This window comes from Manacus vitellinus, unplaced genomic scaffold, assembly GCF_001715985.3.
Source record: "Manacus vitellinus isolate BGI_N305 unplaced genomic scaffold, ASM171598v3 scaffold_18_pilon, whole genome shotgun sequence".
Taxonomy (NCBI): domain Eukaryota; kingdom Metazoa; phylum Chordata; class Aves; order Passeriformes; family Pipridae; genus Manacus; species Manacus vitellinus.
The window spans coordinates 11,163,170-11,183,903 of NW_021939324.1; the positions used below are offsets into that span (position 1 = coordinate 11,163,170).

Sequence of the window (20,734 nt, forward strand, 5' to 3'; positions counted from 1 at the left end):
GCATGTACTAGTGTTTCTATTATACTGCTAAGCGCTACAGGACTCCCCTCTTAACTGGTCTGAGACACACTGTCTTAAAATAAGTTACATTATCTGTAACACTAGCCAAGAATCAATTTTAAATTAATAATAAGTCTCTTTAATTCTTAACTATCCACTTCTTAAACAGCATCGAACTTGAAAGAAAGAATACCCATATTTTTTGTTGAATAAAGATATATAAACTGTCTATGATGCTTTCATTCCAGTTGTGCACTAATGACACTACGAATACAGTATTTCAGTCCTGACAATTGTCAGGCACTGGAGGATAGGGACACAGGGGTAGATAAACAGTAGGCAAAAAGGAATTGTCCAAAACTAACTGACAAATTCACTTATTTGCTTTTCCTGGCAAAATACAAGCACAAATAGAAAGGACATAGTAAATATAGAACTACATGAGTGCTAATATTCTAAACTGACAAATTCCTTCAGTTTTAACTAAATGGTATTTTTAGAAATGAAGAACAAGCATGATTTTCAGAGGTCACTAAAGCAAACAATAATAAAAACAAGGCAAGGGTTGTTTTTATTTGCACTGTATTGGCCACCAAAGTCAACAGCACATAGAACCAAATACATAGGTGCTAAAAACTTATATTTGCTGCCAACAGCACTGAAATCAAATGACATCTCCTAATATAAATATGAAATTTTTCACATAAACTGGCTCTACTATGGAAACTAGAGAAACAGAAATATGACATTATTCCAAATACCTATCTCTTGGCAAGAAAATGCAATTGCTTTTTGAAAGTATTATTATACTCCTCTTCTATCAGCCTCTTCTCCCAGGCAACTAGTGACAGGACAAGAGGAAATGGCCTCAAACTGCACCAGGGGAGGTTCAGGTTGGATATCAAGAACAATTTTTTCATTGAAAGGGTGGTTAAGCATTGGAACAGCCTGCCCAGGGAGGTGGTGGAGTCACCACTCCTGGAGTGTTCAAGAATTGACTGGACATGCACTTGGTGCCATGGTTTAGTTGACATGATGGTATTCGGTCAAAGGTTGGACTCAATTATCTTGAAGGTCTTTTCCTACCTTAATGATTCTATTGTTCTATTGTATTCAATGATTATTAAATACAATTAAGAGTTGATGAGTTTATCTCTGCCTGTGTAAGGCTCTCCTTGCCAGCCTATACCTACAGATAAGGAAGCACAAAAAATATATTTATAAATGCATTATAAAACTCCCTTTTTAAAGTATTTGAAATTTTTAAAGTTCTTCCTTAGATCCTTCCTGAATCCTTCTCTAGTCAAAATGGTACATAATTAGCACCTAAGATGCAAAAAATCAGCAATGAGCACAGGGAATCAAGAAAATTATCTAATTTTACAAAGAACACTACAGTTTTTAATATAATGGGTCATGTTACCACTTCAACAAGTATAGACTGAACTGATGTACCCAAAATATTTTAAGTTTTTTCTAAGTCAGGGTGGTGTGGGGAGGAAGCTTCACTTATCAAAAGCAATCACTGAGACTACATCCTGTTCTTAAAATCTGTGAATGCTCTGAAAAGGAACTTGATGCTCAGAAGAAAACATTCAAAAGCCATAACCTACTGCACATCTTCCATCCTTCAAGCAGCAGTCAAACTTCAGAGTCAGACAGCACGTGAAAACACAGATAATATAATCTGAATTTCATTTACTTACCACTGTTCCAAGTCCTTAGGCTTGGTCAACCACTTCAGATGCCTGGCAATACCTAGAGAAATAATTGATGTAAAATGTAAGAAAGGTACAGAGCCAAAAATATGATAAACAATATTTAAGATTAGTATAGGTGGCTGGAATGGTAAAAACTTTGCTTGTAAGAGATTACATGCACATGAGTAATATTTTGCTACCAGGACACTTCTGCTTGTCTAGAAATGCAGCATTCTAGACATCACTCCAACCACTAAGGAGCTAAGAAAAACCACAAACCACGGTCTTGAGGAGAGCAGACTTTGGTGTCTTTAGGGATCTGTTTGGTGAAGTACCATGGGATAAAGTCCTGGATGGAAGAAAGGCCCAAGAAAACTCACTAATATTCAAGGATGACCTCCTCCAAGCTCAGAAGCAATGCATTCCAACAATAAGAAAGTCAGGTAGAAATGCTAGGAAGCCTGCATGGATGAACAAGGAACTCCTTGACAGACACAAACAAAGTGAAACCTACAGAGGGTGGAATCAAGGACAGGTAGCTTGGGAAGAATTACAGAGGAATTGTCCGAGTAGCCGTGAATCAGGTTACAAAAGCAAAACCTCTGATAGAATTAAACCTGGCCAGGGATGTCAAGGGCAACAAAAAAAGCTTCTATAGGTATTTCATTGATAAAAGGAAGACTAAGGAAAATGTGGGCCTTCAGAAGGAAATGGGAGATTTGGCCACCCAGGACATGGAGAAGGCAGACATACTCTATGACATTTTTGCCTCAGTCTTCACCAGTAAGTGTTCCAGCCACACTGCCTGAAGTGCAGCAGGCACAAGGAACTACTGGAGAGGGTCCAGTGAAGGACTACAAATATCATCATAGAATCACAGATTATCCTGAGTTGGAAAGAATCCACAAAGATCATTGAGTCCTACTCCTGGCTCTGCACAGGTCAACCCACAGAATCACACCACGTACCTGAGAGCATTGTCCAAAAGGAGCTGGGGGTCTGGACAGAAAGTAGGCTAAACATGAGTAAGGCAGTAAGGAGTGTCAAGAATATCCTGGAGTACATCTACAGGCTAAGATTCCACTAATAGCCTATTATTTGCCTTTAGCCATCAATCCAGGAATATGCATCTGGAACAGGCAATCCAGTTTTGGATCCCCAGTACCAAAAAGTAATAAATTAAGGTGATAAAAATAAGGTGAGGTTGATTCACCAATGCTGAAATACAGAATTTCTCACAGTAAAAAGAAATCCTGCATTTTTATACATTCATCAGGATAGGATATATGAAGAACCTCCCCTTACATAAAAGAACAAAGTGAGTCAGAAAGCCAGTATACTCTAACAAAGAGAGATAATTTGGCCTTGCTGAAGATGGTTTAACAACAGAAAAGCTGGTGCAGAACTTCTAACAAAGTGTGCTGCTGAGGACAGATGAAAGTGTATCAGGAGCACTGCAAAGTCAAGCACAGCTTAAAACAGCCTCTGAATTCTTGGCACATAGAATATTACTCCAGAAAAAAATAAAAGCAGACCAACAAAAACAACTCACCAAAAAACCAACTGACTGGACCAACTAGCTGTGATTACTCCAACTTTTCTGTCTCGAAAAGTTAATATGGCAATGAAAATATAGCAGTGTTAGCACAGACAGAGACTACTTTTAAGAACAAAAAAGGCCAAATTATTTTCTTAAAACTGAAGTACCAAAAAATGAAGGATCAATTTTAAATATGTGTAAACAAATCTAATTGTCTGAGCAATCCATTAACTGGTGCTTTTAAGGAAAATTTCCTTGCTTGGAGTCTGGGGTCCCTAAGAAAGAGAAGTACAGGCTGGGTAAGACAGGAATAGCCCACAGCTGAAGCTGTAGAAAAGCCTTCTCTCACAGAGACATCCACCTGCCAAAGGCACAGCAATGTTCTTCACCTGCACACAAGACACTAAAGAAAAAATTCAAAAAAGAGGAGAGAATGTATTATATTAAAAAACAAATCCTCTTTTAGCACCATATTAGTGACCAAACTAACAAGAAGAAACTCTACGTGCCTTCCCCTATCCCACCATCAATAGGCAGTACGCACTTCCTGTATGCTGCAGATGGCCAAATCCTTTCAAACAAATCAGAATGAGAAAAACACATGTATGCTCTCATTCTTTCTCTCAGGAACTCTTACAAATTTTGCAATAGCTCAGATGGATTTCTACAACAGTTGGCAAAAATACATAAAATCTGTTTCTTTCTTTCTTTCTTTCTACTCGACCAGCTGTAAATTTGGTTGCATCAGCCCCACCCCTCAAAGGAAAGGTGAAAACATTACATTCTTTAGTTTTAGCTCCCTTCTCATTTGCAAGAGAAGGGAGAAATGTTTTGTATAATTCAGGGAGAAAGAGTCTCTATACCAAGCAGAGCCATTGATTTCAAGTTTCTTTTTATTTACAGTCAACAGTAGAATCAAATAGGCTGGACACTGATAAGAGAACACAACTGGTTTGATAACATTCCCACGTCACATACTCTGTCTTTGTAGACAACAGGAATTAGGTATACTTAGGCTACCCAGCAGAAATAAAATATAAAAAAGAATACAGATATATCCGCTGTATCTTAAAACATCCTTTTCAAGTAGCTTTTTCTTCAGTATACTACTGCGTGATACTTCCACGTATTATATAACAGCAATTACCCAAATCAAAGAAATATTTACTTACTTCAGGAAGGTTTGTATGACCAATTATGTCACTATGAATAGAAATAATGCATTCAATGGGTTCTTTGTCTTTTGCTATCAATGCAGAACAACACAAAATAAAATGTTAAAAAAAAAAGTAGTATTTCATAGACGTCATCCAGGCTACCTTCAGAAATAACAGCAAAACAAGAAAAGGAAAGTATTTTCTTTAGGGATATACTTCTAGTGGGTTAAAAAAATCCAACAAATGAAACCAACCTCTAAATTTATTACAATGCTAAACACTACAGGAAGCTAACAGCTCAAGATATAAACCAGATTTTTTTAAAAATTTCTTCTCAGACTTATTATTCTCTGTTTCTCGCAAACCTACAGGAGACAAAAATTCCAGTTTTGTTTTTTGTATTATATATCTAATTTGTTCAATCTAGAAGGTCATCCTTCATATCTGTACATATGTACTTTAAAGTAAATTCAAAAGAGCCATATAGAGCAACTTAATTTACAAGCTATTTCAGTGAGAACAAAAGAAAAAAAACTTACTTTTTTACACTACAAAAAATATTTTACTCAAATGCACCTGCATCATTAAAATGTTTAAAGCAAATATTACACTTTTATAATCCTATCAATTCTCACAAAACTAAGCAGAATAAATACAGAAGCATTAAGAGACCTGCAGTATGAATGAAAGATTCCTCTTAGTCTGTTACCTAATACAATAACACCTGAGTCATAGATGAATCAAATTACATTTCTTAAACAAGCCATTTATTACCAACCAAAGATATGCAAATTTATTTTTAGTAAAGTTACTCTCTAAAATTAGTTTTGGCTTCTAAAGTTTATTTTATCTAAGCATAAATCTTTATTTGAAGTTAGTAATATGGAACATCAGCCAGGAGCTAGATCCCACCTTCACAGATATCAGTGGGAGCTCTTTAGGGTCATCCATGAGGATAAAAGGACATAAATTGTTTACTTTAAAGGCATTGTAAAAGCACTTAACAAGTTCACTTTACAACATGCTTCTTGAGTCACATCTCTGTGTCACAGGGACTGTAAAGCAAAGCAGCAAGTCCCTCTCCCACAGCTGCACCAGGAGTTCCACCAAAGTCAGTGCTCGGGTCTTGCTTCATCAACCCTTTCTCTCTGCCAACTCAAGGCAGCCAAAGCTTTGCAGCAGCATCTCCAATAAGTATATCTACAGCTACTGAAATTGTTTCTTGGCTCCAGTTTGGCCATAAAGCTGCTCTAGGTGGCTGCAGCTTGGCCACCATGGAGAGGAACCAGACAAGAAGTGATTTGAGAAAGCAGCTTCACCCTGGGACCAGCACTGCTCAGTGACCTGCTGCCTGCATGGGTGGTAAGAGAAGCAGGTCCCATGAGCAGCCTGGTAGTCATGGTACAAAGGTAGGCTCCAGGTCAACACCACAGCAGCTGGGACTGGAACAGGCACACTGGTAACACAGCTCCCACACAGACTGATAGCACTAGGCTGGTCTGACACAGGCTTCTGGGCCCACCTAAGAGTGGGAGCAGGACCCAGGGGAGGCTGAGGCTCATTAATACCCAGGGGCCCAGACATGGGGTTGCTAATTAAATGCTCTAACTCATGGCATGCTCCTCAGCAATGAGCTAGAAACACTTGGCAAGCTCAGGCTATTCTTCATAAATGTCAGATGGCTTAATAAATAACAATTTCTGATGAGTATTATTAGCATTCAAACTACTGCTCCCAGATTACCAAATGCTGGCCTGCAAAACGCTAAGTTTACAAACAAAGCCATCTGCTGGCAGAAGTGGAAGAAAATGTCTCCAAGGGAGACAGCTCAGTTATCTTTTCCTGAAGGTCTAGAGGTGTCAACTGTGGAGTTTTGTTAAGGCATAAGCAATTAATGCACTGTTTTCTTTAATCAGTAGACATCTTGAGCCCATTGTAGAAAGCTGCAGAGCTATCCCATCATGCCGTTCTGGAGAAAAAAAAGACTTCTATTCTACCCACTCACAAATGTTTCTTTAAATCAACAGCTGCAGGGTTTGTTTGGTTTTCAATCCCACACCTCCTTCTCAGGCCAAAGTTACAGTCAGAGTATGATTCCGGTGACAAAAGCTGTGACTATTACAAGTCAATGAAACAATCACTACAATCTCCAAATTGCCTGATAACATTCCTGCACTTTTCAGTAATCCTGCACCAGGACTGAATTAGGAACCTGTTTGTTTTGTGGTTTCAACCTAAACAAAAAAAAATGCCTTAAACGCAATCCTCCTCTCCCTTCCAAAGAAAAGAAGACCTGATTTATCACTCAAACTCCCTGTACATTTAAGACAAGATATCTAACAAAATAACCAAACCCAGAACTAGGGACTGACCTACCAAAACACTAACAAGCTGTTAAGAGTCCTCAAAATACAAATTCAGACTTCTCTGCGGTGTCAGGAAAACAAAATTGTTCACCTTACATGTATTTTCTATGTTGAACTAATTTCCACACCTTTCTCACAGCTTTCATCTCTACAAATGCAATAAAAGAAGACACATAAATAGTAGTTTATCTAATTAAAGCATCCAGAGGTATCACCTGTGACCTTCTACCAGTGAAAAGCTGCTTTTTAATCATGAAACACTTCAGTGGTCCATGTAATGATTTTGCTAAGTGACAAAATCTTGAGCTTAGGCTATTCAATTTGGCCTCGAAGCAAAGTTACTTCTACTGAAAATGGTCTGTCTGAACATTATCCAATGAATAGGCCTATTATGCACTCAAGACCTTAATTCAAAGCTAGAACTACTACTTACAGCACATTAAATTGTATTCTGTTCCTCTCCAGATCATGTCTCAGAATCCATTTTCAGTCTTAAGAAACAAAATCCAAAATCCAAAACCATTGTAAGTAAAATTCAATAAAGATGAGACCCTGAGCAACTTTCCATGTGCCTTTGTTGAGCATGTCAGTGAAATCATGTTATAGAAATGAAAATCCTTACTCAAGTCTCATCTGTTCAGTTTTCCAGCTCTGGAGTACATCTTGCTGTTTCTACAGAGCTCTGAAAGTCCTGAGGCATCTCCATCCAGGACATTTCTCCAACACAAGCTCACAAACCCACAAAGAGGCACTCCTCTGATGCTAACCCAAGGAAGAGGAAATGAGCTACCCAGTGCTTGGTAAGAGCTAAAAAGCAGACTCAGGAATGACTGAGCTAAAAAGCAGACTCAGCTAGCCCCAGGAATGGTGGGAATTGAACAGCAACTAAGAAATATGTTAATTTTGGTTTTGTATACTACAAAGATGCTTTCCTTTGCCTTTCTAATTTTTTTCGTTTTAAGCTTTTTCTGGAGCAAATTTACTTAAAAGCTGCTAGAGAAACAATCTTTTAAGAAAATGTCCTGGTAATACAAGGAGTATAAAGTCTAGGTTTAGCTTTTCCTGAAGCTAATAATGTCCTCTTTGAAGACTGTCACAGCACATATTTTGTAAGAAGTTCTAAATATTCTTTAAACTCATTAATTGTTTAAATTATTATTCAAAATCCATTTGGAGTAAAACTGAGATATAGATTCTCAACAAGAATGAGCTCCTAGTGATTACATTTTACTTTATTTTCCCTAGACCTATTCTTTTTACTACCTAAAAGAACATTATGAAAGATTGTCTCCACATATAGATACACACAAAGAGAAGAATCACTTTTAAAAGGGTCTCCTGATTCAGAAGGCAAAAAGAGCAGTCAGTTTCTGCTTCTCCTCTCCCTTTCAAGATTATATTAATTCTTTAAAAAGACATATTGATTGTCACCTTTACCATTTCCTGTATAAAGGTACTTGCAAGGCTGGAGTGTCATAGGTCAACTTCAGGCTCAAAAAAATGGGCTTACAGAATAATCCATGAAGGATTCAGTTCAAATAGGAATGGCTGGTGCAAGGCAGAGAAGAGTACGCAAATTTTTTTATTCCTCTTCCTCAGTTGAGGGTAAAAATGACTGTTTCCTTCAGTTGTCTCTTCCAACCTGAGTAATTCTAACTCCAAGTAACTGAATGTAATTTTTAGTCAGAAATATTTCCCCTGAATATGGATTCTTAAGCTTCCTGCTTCTACCACTCACTAACCTTCACATTCCCAAAAGTAGGTTGTACAAGACCGTTCATATCAGTTTTGAGATTATTTTCTGAAACTCATGAGAGGGTGTTTGCCTCACCCAAACTTTTAAGTCTGCTGCAAAACCTTTTTGATGTCTTCTTTAACTTTTATCAACAACTGTAGGAGTGAAGGAAGATTCTTTGCTTTCCTTATGTCTGCAGTTGAGAAACTGAGATGGTGATAGGGATGAGTTCGCTTAACTTGGGCTTGTTCTATAACTTTAAAAAAACCCCCTGTGTTTCCTACCAAATTCTTTCTCATTAAACAATAACTTTCGAAATTAAAACAATTCATTAGAAATAAAAAAAAAAAAAACCCAGACACCATACTTACAGTGTAGGTGGTATTCTTCACCAAAGTCAGTTTTAAAGTTTACTGGTAGATTGAATTCCTAAAGAATGGTTGTTTAATATGTTTATATTGTTTTGAGAAGAGGAAAACCTTCAGAAGTATCTCACAACTTACCTTGAGCCTGTTGGGCAATACCTCTAACATGACACGGAGGTGATGAATGGCAGTATAATCTTGGATTATATCAGTTATCATCAACCCGAAGGATAGTCTTACCAGTTACTGAAGACTGCAGGGGGTTTTACTTTGAACACTGTAAAGAATTCTTATAATCCATAAGTGATGGGAAGAGTAGGACATCCAAACCGGATTAAGAACATGAAAGGAATATGGTACCGATCGAGGGAAGAGAGCTAAGAAAAGATATAAGGTCTTGTCTTCTTTAGCCTAACAAAATGCTGACAAAAAATGAAGTGTAATTATTTCCTACCATTACTGTAGGCAGCTAATTAGCGAGAAGAGATATTTAAATTGAAAGTCAACACTGCAGCAAGAACAAAATAACAGTGATCTGACTGTCAACACACTTAAGATGCAGCTTAAGAGAGGGTTTCTAAACCATATGAAAGAGCAAGAGTCTGCAACAGCCTTTCGAGAACAAAAGCAGAGGTAAAAAAAGCTTTCTAATTTCAAGTTAAAGGCTCATGACGTGATGAAACAAGTTGCACACAACCTGACTGCCTGCAATAACAAGGGAATGAACTCCCTTACAAAGGCCTTCTCATCCAAAGATCTATACATTAAAGTATATTAGCATACCTTCCAATCACCCCTTAGAAAGTACATATTAAACAGCTTAAAGCCATCCCAAACCCCATTGTTTAAATCAAAACACGCATTCTAAGCCCATTTAAAATACTCTCAAAGTATTAAACATCAAAAAATAGTTTCTTCTTAACTAGCACCATACAGAACTACTGTCTGTATCCCATGCTTTTGATTATTAAGGGCAGAAGATAACTGCACTTATTAAGTCTTGGTAGAGCACACAATGTCCATATCATTTACATTCACAGTCATGTTTTAAAGAACATGAAATACTTAGCCACTTATGTCATTCTAGACGAAGGCTAAAAAACAAGACATGGGGGTATAAAGATGTTTATTTTGAATGTTATTATCTCTTTTTTTCTTTGGCAAAGCACATAAACAAAGTAATATCCATGAAAGAAAGTTATTTTGAAAGAAAACATGAAAAACTAAGGTCAAGCAGACCTCCCCAAAAACAAAGAAAAGGAAGAAATTGGTCACTTCACAGAGCACAAGCAAAACAGCCCCAGGAAATCCATATGAAAGATTTTTTTTTAAAGAATACATAAACTCTGATATAACCTTCACAGATCTCTCCAGAAGTCAAGCTAAGAGACAACATGTCTCTGGAACATATAAAGATTTCTGAAAGTTCCTTCTGTTCTCTCCATCTTTCAAAACACTGTATTTGCTATTTTAGTAGGAATTAACATTTTAATTGGCTTTGGCCATTTGCTTACTACCAGAATAAACATAACAATGAACGTGCAAGGTGAGAAGTCAAGGAACAGCCAGTGAGGCAGTTAGATGGAGAACCTGGGAGGCAGGAAAATGCATCACTACTAATGTCCTCATACCCTATTTCAAGCTTGTGGGGCAACTGTGTTATTTTCAAGCCAAAAACCACAGGCGGCCAAGTTTACAGCTTTCAATATAATACGATAGGGCTAATTTTAAGACTTCTAAAGGGGTTTAAAAAATTCCAAGGAACTACTATAAACCCTGAAACAAGACATAATCTTGTCTGCTTAATCAAGTTCATCGAATTTAAGAAGCCGTAAATTCATTATATTCTCTTTTCACCCCCCCTCCTTTTTTATTTTGTAGGTTCAGGAAGGCAAATTATTTCCAGGCTACATGGGATCAAATAACTGAAAATAATCACATGTATATAAGCTACATATTTTAACAACAGTTTCAATTCTGCAGCAGCAGGAAATGCAGATTCCTACTAGTAGGCACTATTTTTCAAGACCTATACATACTTCAGTGAGGGCAATCACACTCAGAACAAGTATCAAGAACCCTTTTTCCATAAGTTTCCTTACCAATGAAAAAAAAGATTTCCAAGAACAAGAATCCAACAATTCCTTAAGTCTCAATGACTGTCTAAATGCACTCATTCAGAATAATTATTATGTAAAGTTGAAGCTCTAAGTTCCAGAGTCCCTAAATACTAATCCATTCTCCCCCCAAAACAGCTTTTCAAAATTGTATGGACTGTCTTTTTAAGTGATTTTTCCAGGGAAGGCTGAGGTTTAGAACACAGCATGAGTAGGTTTTCTGACATAATTACTTTCTTATGGTTTTCCAGCAATTGAACATGGACTTTAAATCTCTTGCAGGCAAAGCTGGCTGGTTTAAATAATTGTTTTTGAAAGCACACTGATGATATGCAGCTACTTTATTCCTCAATATCCTTTACAGCATCAAAAGTGCTCTCAAATAAAACAAAATTATACATACATATACAATTACTTGTATTCATATACATAATATAATTCAGTTCCATTCAGGTGGTCCCCCGTGGTTTTGGCTCTCTAGAAGGAGTTAAATATCTGAACCAGACCCTTATCCTTTCCATATATTAGTACTGTTTTCAAGGACTGTTCAGATAATGAAGACTAAGAAAAGTGCAAATTCTCCACTCTATGCTCAGCTAACAAAGCATCCAATCAGTTCTCACTGAGTTCATTTTGTGTCCACATGTACGTGATTAACAGTACATTGTTTGAAATTTAATTCCACATCTGTTCTTCTGTGGGACTTGGAAAACAGCTGAAGTTTCCTGACAATTGTTTGCAGAGTAGATAATCGCAAGCATGTGTAATAGTATCCCAAAGTGCTAGGGGAAAACACCATGAGTCTAAGAAGCTTATTTGCTGAATGTTTTTGTTTCTTTTCTAAGTAAGATAAAAAAATAAGATGCTCTCACAGATGGAAATGATTAATAAATGCTTAAGAAGTCATAGACTATAACTCTAAAGGCAAAGCAATACCCAGATTTTCTTCCTAAAGGTCATCATTTCATGTCCAAGTAGTTTGCTCAGAGAACAAAAATCCATTTTATGGCCTGTCAGGTAACTTTTAAAAGTTATGCAGAAGTCGTAACATCCCACAGAACTACAACACAGAAAATATAGTTTTGTCATGGAGCTTGTGACAGAATGTTCCAGGCTATAACAGTTATGACAGCATCTTTTGAATGGATTGCAGATTTAAGTGTTAAGGATGTATTTTCTTCTGATCTCTATAAAATGCTGATAAGCACAGAAAGGAAGACTAGATAGTAATTCTTCACTGTATTTGCTAATGCAAGTGCAGGCAGCAACAAAGCATATTGGGATATGTTAAGCTCTAAAAAACACTTTTGCCACACAAGATGCAGTTACGTTCAGGAAATCTGCCACAGTTTGCTGTGGATGCTAAATTCCACATTTGCTCAAGAAATAATGGGACAAATTAATGAAGAAACAATCCACAAACAGCCTTAAATGAAACAATGCCTCCTTTGACCCTTTAGATGCAGAGCAGTGGAAACTATGAAAACATCAGTGCAAATTTGCTCTGTATTTTAGGCCACTGGCTATTACCAGGTAGTTCTGGTTAACTGTTTTATTTATGGCCCTATAACATTGGCTTGGACCTTCGTTTGACCTCCACACATAAGAAGTGAAAGAATGACATTATCTACACTGACTGAGAAAAATTCACAGGGAGGGCTCAGGGTAGATAAAATACACTGTTTTTACAAACTTTATTTCAATTAATTCTGGGATTAAAGTAACTATTAGTCATACATGAGGATGCCTCAAAGAAAGCCCAAAATTTCAGTTCAGTCACACCAAACTGATGCCTCAGTCAAAGAAACCAAATACTACTGCCAAGTGCATTTGGCACTGCAAACTTTCCAATACTTGGTGTTTTTCTTAAAATGGCAGACACCTGTGACATGTGATTATCTCACACTGAAAGAGGTGTTTTCAAACACCACACACCAAACCAAAACACTTTATATGTAAATAAATATTTACAGTATGTCCAGTTCTGTTACACACACGCATATGCACACATACACAATCCCTTGATACGGGCAACAGTGGAAACCAGGTCAAACCCAGGTAGTACCATGTGGCCAGCGCTGAAACACTGCGTCGCCCTGGATGAAACAGATGAAGAACGTGAATGAGAACCAGAGAAACTTCCTAGAATGAAAATGGAGAAAAGGTGCAGAAGAAATAAATTCCAAATAACAGAATGCTTATAGTTTATGTAAGAAGAAACTATTCAGATAAGAAAAGAAAAGTCTGACCTCTACAGAAAAGGACAGTGTTCCAAAAGTATTCTGCTCAGCAAAATTGCTGACATTACTTAATAAAGGCTTCCATTTAAAATGCATAGTATAACCAATTCCATAAATAAGAAGGCACAGAGAGGATACACTGCATATGATAATAATGGATTTCCAACTCCATTATGTAACTTAAAGAATATCAAAAAGGGAAGATTTATAATGCAGAGTATGTGATCAGACAGCACTGTGCTTTGAAAGAAATGGTCTTAACAAATCTGAATTCAAGTCACTGAAATATTAAAAGGATAAGCAGTATGGGTCGGCTAAAAATTAAAATACAACAAATATCCTTTTTTTACAAAGAAAGTAGGAAGGTTATGCAGATATAATTACCATACCCATCCACAAACTGGAAATAATAATGACTTTGAATTTTATTCTGTTATTTTATATGTTTTTATGTAAAGAATACCTGAGGGAAGGGAAGATAAGACAAATCATTAATTGTAGAGAAAATTAGGTGAACAAACAAAATTCCCTCCTGCACATACAACCCTGCTGATGCCTGGACAGCACTGAAACTAAGCATCCATGCTGCTGAGCTGTGCACCAGTCCCACATGAGTCCACTTACTTCAAATGTTAGGAAAGTCCTAAGGAAGGGTCTTGACTTTTCTTCCATGTGCTGTGGGCATTGAAAGAAAGGTACTTCTATTTTTTTTTTAGCTTTAGTACCCTCTGCCAATACCATTTCCTACAACACCACAGCATACATATACACATATATGTATATATATTTTTTAAAAAGTGCCATATACTTATATTTATACACAAAAGACTACAAACATATCTACTTTAAACACTGCTATAGAGCTTTTCTCTGTTGTACTAAAAAGCTAAATGACATTCAATACACACAGGAGTCCCATGGGTCTCTTCCACTTTGTCCTTCTGTAATTGTACTAAAAGCTTGTCTGGAGTCTCTCCCTCAAGGCATCTGGAGTTGACACTTCTCTTATTTATCTAGCTAAAGAAAGGTCCCCTGCTTCTTCCCTGCCAATACCATGAAGAATTTAATGTATCAGCAGGGACTCGAAGCTTGAAACTTGATCCAGTATTTTCATAAAACGATTCACAGACTTGCACTGACTTTTTTGACTTAAGAGCAAAGGGTTTCCATACAGCAATTTGGGGCTAGATTAATCCACTCATGTTTCCATCAGTGGGGGAGGGAGGAACAGCATCACAACATGGCAGCCACCAAATTGAGACAGAAAAGAAATTCCTATTAGAGTGCCTTCATACCTTCTTAAGAAAATCACAGCAGGTATTTAATGTATCCTATGAAATAAGGAAGAATGAACACAAAGCAATAGAGAGCAAATTAGAGAAATAAAATGGGAACCAAGGAAAAAGAGTTTATTTTTACTTTACACGAGGGAGAACAGTGGTTGGTAACTTAATTTTACTGTATATCAATACCTTGGATAACAAGGAAGAAAAAACAAAGGAGAATTTGGATCAAAGGAGCATTGATGTGCAAAGCTGAACTGATTCCCCCTCTCATAACTAAACAACATGACAGGTACTAAACACAGAAGGAGAGTATACTATCACATGTACTGAGGAATTTGTCAAATGCTTAACACCTCCACTTTTATTATACCAACAAGCAAACTAAGCAACAGCAAGACTAGTTATTCTAAATTTTTCTTTTTGAGAATGGACTATTTTGTGCTTGCTGGTACTCAGTCTTTGAAAAATTGCTTGCTTGTGCAAAATGGCATCTTCAGTTACTTTGAAACTCAAAACATTCATCCGCCAAGCGTCCAAGTGTGCAAAACAAGGAATTTACTTATACTAAAAAGCCTTATCCAAGCCTTTCTGAAACAGATCAGAAGTTTACTTGGGGTTTTCTTCCAGTTATTTAAAGAAAAAGATAGCTTTCAAAGATGAAAAGAAGCAATAGAAGAGTAAAGATTAGATAAAGGCATTTCTTTAATGTTTTTTCTTTTTTTTTTTTTTTGGTCACTAGAAATCAGATAGAACTGCTCTTCATCTATACAGTCTTAAATAACATCAAGTTAAAAAAAATCTTAGACATGCTTTTAATTGCCAGGGCACTCACTGTTAAGATCCTAAAATCCATTTTCATCTTCCAAATTATTAATCAAGGTCAAAAACACATCTCAGAGAGTTGGGACTTACAAATTTCAGTCTTTTATTCATCAAAAATATTGACATAAGCAAGAAGCAGGTTGTTATAGGGAGTAACCCAGAAGCATATCAGAAAATAAATTCATCGTATGACAAACCCCTTAGTTTACATATAATGATGGATTCACAAAAATCACAGAATAACAGAATTGTTAGGATTGAAAGGAACCTCTAGAAGATCATCTAGTCCAACCCTCCTGCCAAGGCAGGGTTACCTGGAGCAGGTGACACAGGAACTAATCCAGGTTAGTTTTGAATGTCTCCAGTGAGGGAGACTCCACATGTCCCCGGGCAGCCTGTTCCAGTGCTCTGCCACCCTCAGTGTGAAGGACATGTTGAGGTGGAACTTGTGTTTTAGTTTATGGCCATTGCTCCTTGTCCTGTCACTGGGCACCACTGAAAAGGGTCTGGCAGCATCCTCTTGGCACCCACCCTTGAGATATTTATATGCACTGATGAGATCCCCTCTCAGTCTTCTGTTCTCTTGACTAAACAGGCCCAGCTCCTGCAGTCTCTCCTCCTAAGAGAGATGCTCCAGATCCCTTGTCATCTTTGCGGCCTCTGCTGGAAGATGGATACTAAGGATGAACATCAGAAACACGAGCTGTATGTAAGAGGAAGATACTTTCCACTATCACTAAAATATGTGTCTTTACAAGTCACAGGCAGGATAGTCTACTTCACAATCACCGAGTGGCCAGAAAGGATACCAATAAGTTACAATAAACACTAAAGTTTCTGCAACTTTTTTGCATTGTCTGGAACAGCATTCATTCAGCTATGGCCATTCAGGATTGTGCACCCAGGTACAGTGTTCCAGCTTCCAAAACTATAAGTCATCTAGAGAAAATGCTGCTTTAAAAAATTCAGTCAATTAACAGTACCTGTCCTTTTTTTGTCTTCTGAGTACTGTATATTTGCAGTCGTTCAGAACTTACAAGGGCCTTATAAAAAAGGAGAGTGACTTTTTACATAGGCACATAGTGATAAGACAAGGGGTACAGTTTTAAACTAAAAGAGGAGAAGTTCAGATTAGATGTAAGGAAGAAATTCTTTACTGGGACGGTGGTGAGGCATTAGGACATGTTGCCCAGAGAAGTCATGGATGCCCCATTCCAGGTTGGATGGGACTTTGAGCAACCTAGTCTAGTGAAAGGTGTCCCTGGCCAAGGCAGGGTGGTTGGAAATAGATGATCTTTAAAGGATCTTTCCAACCCAAACCATCCTATGATCCTATGATATTCCTGTTAAAAACACTTCACATGCTGAATTGATTTTAGAGAGAGAATACTCATAAATACATTGATGAAAGATTATTCTTAACTCAAAGTCCAAATGAACTAAAAAAGAGAGTCATGGAAACTAATATTACATACTGTTAATTTCTAGGGGTAATATTCCTCTCGGATATTAACATGAACTAATATCTCGTATATCAGTTTACATATAGTACATGTATAGTTACCTGTAAAGCATGTTCTTCTAAAAGACTATATGTCTATAAAAGATGGGTTCTGTGGTGGTGGTGGTGGTTTTGGTTTTTTTAATTCCTACAGCCTAAACACTTTGCTTTTAATGAAAGACAAGCAGGTTTGGATGAGATGACAGCATATAATGTCATTAAGCTTGGCTCTCAAATCTTTGTGCCTAATACAACGGCTTCCCACAGAGTCAATCAAAAGCACCTTGCTCCTGAAACAGCATTTTTTAATGACTAGAATCAAAGATTAATTAAATCCTACTTCATTTTCTCTAATCATCAACATTATTTTCTTTCTAAATAATAGATAATGATTCTGTGATCACACTACAATCAAGCTCCAAAAATACTAATATGCAGTTTTAAAAGCCTAATCAGGGAAACCTATTAGTCTGGTCTGCCTTTTTTGGTCAAAGACTTTATTCCAGCATAACAATCTGGCTGAAAGGCAAAGTCCTGCTTATTGAGAACTTTTTTAGTGTTTTGTTTAGTGTCTGCTCACATTCAAAGAACTAAATTGCCTAGACAAAAAACTGCTGAAGAGCGAAAACAACAAACAGCCCAACTGGTGCTGTTTGAAGACGAACCTGGAAGCTATTCTGCAACTTCAGACCTGAACAGTGATCCAACACTATATGGATAAGCCAAAGAGCTTCTTGATAGGAATGAAGTGGTTGGATATGAAGGCAAAAATGCCTTTTAGACAGGTGAAATCTGAGCTGCAGTACTAAAGAGCCTGTGACCAAACAATTCCTCACCTCCACACTAACAGTCTGGCTGCAGACAAAAATTCATTTTTTTTTCCTTTCAGCTTCGTGGAAAACCTCCATTTCTTTGGGAATCTTGTCTTAGCCTGATAGGGATGCAGCTCCCATTTTTCTCTCTATATGAAGGATAACCGTTTTCAAAATGTCTTTTAAACATTAACTTTGGACTAATATTTTTTCAATTTGTGGTACAGATTATCTGAAGTGGAAATGACCTAAGTTAGTATTTAGAAAATTATTTTTTAAAAGAATAGAATGGGAAGGAAAAATACAGTGGAGGTGGGAGAATATGCTTTAATTATTCATAAAGGTAAAGAGAAGCAACAATATTTCTCTTTAATTCCCCATTTTGCGAATGTCTGTATAAAACAAATGGAATGTTTTGCACTAGATTATAAAACAGAAGTCCGTGTTATAAAACTCCACACAAGATGATAATTACGCTTAATGCTTTCAGCCAAAAAAGAAAACAACTTTGAGATTTGCACAGGGAAGTTGTGCAGGCAACTATGAGGCCAAAATAAATTTTTAATATTCCTACAAAACAAACAAAAAAGCTTTGAGGGCATCTTGCAGCTTCTTTATGCAGCAGGTAAGTATGACTTTTATGCCATCATTAATGTAAGTTATAAAGACTATGAACTGATATTTAATGCTATTCCCTAAGTGTAAGAAAACATGAAATTCCTACTAGTGTTTTTCATGTAGAAGGTCTCTGAGCCTATGTGCAGTAAAGAGATGAAAGACTCTCCTTAAGAGGAAAAACAAAAAAAAAACATTTAGTACCTTATAGTCTGTATTGTTTATTGTAAATATAGGTTGCATAAATTACTACTACTTAAAAGCAAAACATTAATTCCTAAGGAAAAGCATGAAGTACACACTTCCTTCCTTGAAGTGTTTTGGATAAGTAATATGCTTACATTGCCCCAAACAGCTTTTAAATTCTGTACTTCTACACACTTTTACAAAACAAAGAAATTCCTGTATTTAGTAAAAACAGTATCTGCAAATTAAGAGTATTTTCCTGGTTCGATACAATGTCAATGGGATTTCCATTTGTTTCCTGCTTGAATTTTAAGGAAGGGTTTTTCTGATAAATGCACCTTTGTTATTTCTTAGTATTACCCCAAAAAAAGTTAAGGATTTACGTTTGCCAGACCCTCATCTATGTGAGTAAACAGAAGCTCTATTCACACACCTAACCATGAAAATGCATCTGAGATATTCTGATGTGCATATAGTTAATTTTATGTGTTATGATGTTGGACCTCACACTAAATATTTTCATTTTCTTTCTTCCTAAATTCACAGACACATAAACTATACTGCAGCCACCAAAATCAATCACAACTAACTACCATAGTGATTTCAAAACTACACTTTGCCCTGGAAAACTAGGCTAGCAAAGTAAAAATGGTTTAAAAACAGAATACTTGCATCTAATGCATACCCTTTCAGGGACACACATAGCAGGTTAAATTAGTGATACTAGGTCAGCAGCAATTTCCTGTCTCACAACCCCTTCCTCAACACAAATACAAAAAGCAAAGTTTAAATCAAGATGAGATCCAAAGAGAGGTCTGCCACTGTTCAGTGTTTTAGGCCATAAGAACAGCCTCTGTTCCAGAGGTGAGATCTCCACATTCTCCTTAAGTGCAAATAATGAAGCCAGGGCCAACCTCCCTTTTCCCATCGCACAAAGAGGGCTGAACTCCCAGCTGTGCAGTGGCATAGCTTCAGCAGGACCAGAGAAGGTGGCCACATGCTGGTGGACCTGCCAGCTCCAGCCTCTCTGGCCAGGAGAGGTGGGGTGGTTTGAACCACCTTGCAGCAAGGACAGAAAGTCACCTTCACAACCAAGTGCCCTAATGATTTGTTAGGGAGCAGAACAGCATCCTAATACTCCACTAATTACTTTTTTTCCCCTTTGCAAAAAAAGAAAAAGCAATAATTTATCTCCAGGAAAGGGTCCCTGTTCAGGCTTCCCTCCTGAGCAACTGAAGTGTGAGACCTTCATGGGGGACAGGTTTCTACCACTGAACATCCTTTCCATGGACCATTTGCCCCTCAAGCAGATGCAGTGTCTGAAACATAGTTATGCAGTTTCATCCAGCATTTAACATCTTTGCACTCTGAGGCAAGGAAGAGACATACAGACCTACATTTTAAAAATTTACTTTTAAAACAGTATAAACACATTCTATTTTCACAGAAATATTATAGACTATCCAGACAGTTTGCTGCCTCTTGTTCTCCGATACCTGAATGTACCTGGGAATCCGATCAAGAAATTAATGCACAGCAAAGATGTCTCACATGCAACCACTGCCTGCTTTTTCAAAGCTTTTATTTTGCTTTCCAACCAGTCTCCTTCATCTGTGTTTCACCCCTCAGTTACAATATCTCTGCTCCCTCCACAGCTGTTCTGTCTCTCCACTCTGGTAACTCTTCCTCCACAACCCACTCCACCACAATTTTTAAATGGCTGTACCAGTGGCTCTTATCTTTGTTCCCCTTCCTGTGGAAACTAAAATTTCGGGAAACTATGCCTCCAAACAGCAGCAAAGGAATCTAGTTTTATCTAGTGTGCAATCCTTCCTTCGTTCTGCCTACTAGGAGCAGCTGGATTCAGCAACTTACCTACTTGCAGACTTCCACCCCAGTCCTCTCGCAGAATCAACATATGTAAAAATAGTTACAAAGTTTTCTAATGTAATCTTTAAATTGCACATAGACAAATACCCTAATGATATGTAAACTTTACTGACCAATTTTAAATCTTAATAGTTTCACAATTACTATAAAAAGAGGGAGGATACATGTTGCTCTTTACTTTCATCGCATCTGTTCAAATGTTCAAATGTATGTTCAGAAAACAAAGGGCTTAGCTAAAGTATACATTTTCTAGAGAATTATTTTTAGCTTGCTTAACGTTGAAGGAATTCACTACAAGCTTTCCACAGCATGGAACAACGTTCCCACCAGTCTCTCTGTTACAAATTAATGAAAAGCTGACTGCTCATTCTGTGCCGAAAGGCATCTACCATGCATCACAAA

The 20,734-nt window shown here is 37.2% G+C and overlaps 1 protein-coding gene across 1 annotated transcript in view; it reads right to left on the minus strand.

Annotated features, from left to right (window-relative positions):
- The window catches only part of LHFPL2 (LHFPL tetraspan subfamily member 2), a 78,868-nt gene extending 60,443 nt beyond the window's left edge, over positions 1–18,425 (minus strand). Inside the window, exons 1-2 of the mRNA XM_008924713.3 lie at positions 18,366–18,425; positions 1,707–1,758 (exon numbers count right to left, since the gene is read on the minus strand). The gene's annotated coding sequence lies outside the window, so the exon portion shown is untranslated. The remainder of the gene's footprint in view (positions 1–1,706; positions 1,759–18,365) is intronic.
- Positions 18,426–20,734: the final 2,309 nt, after the last annotated feature.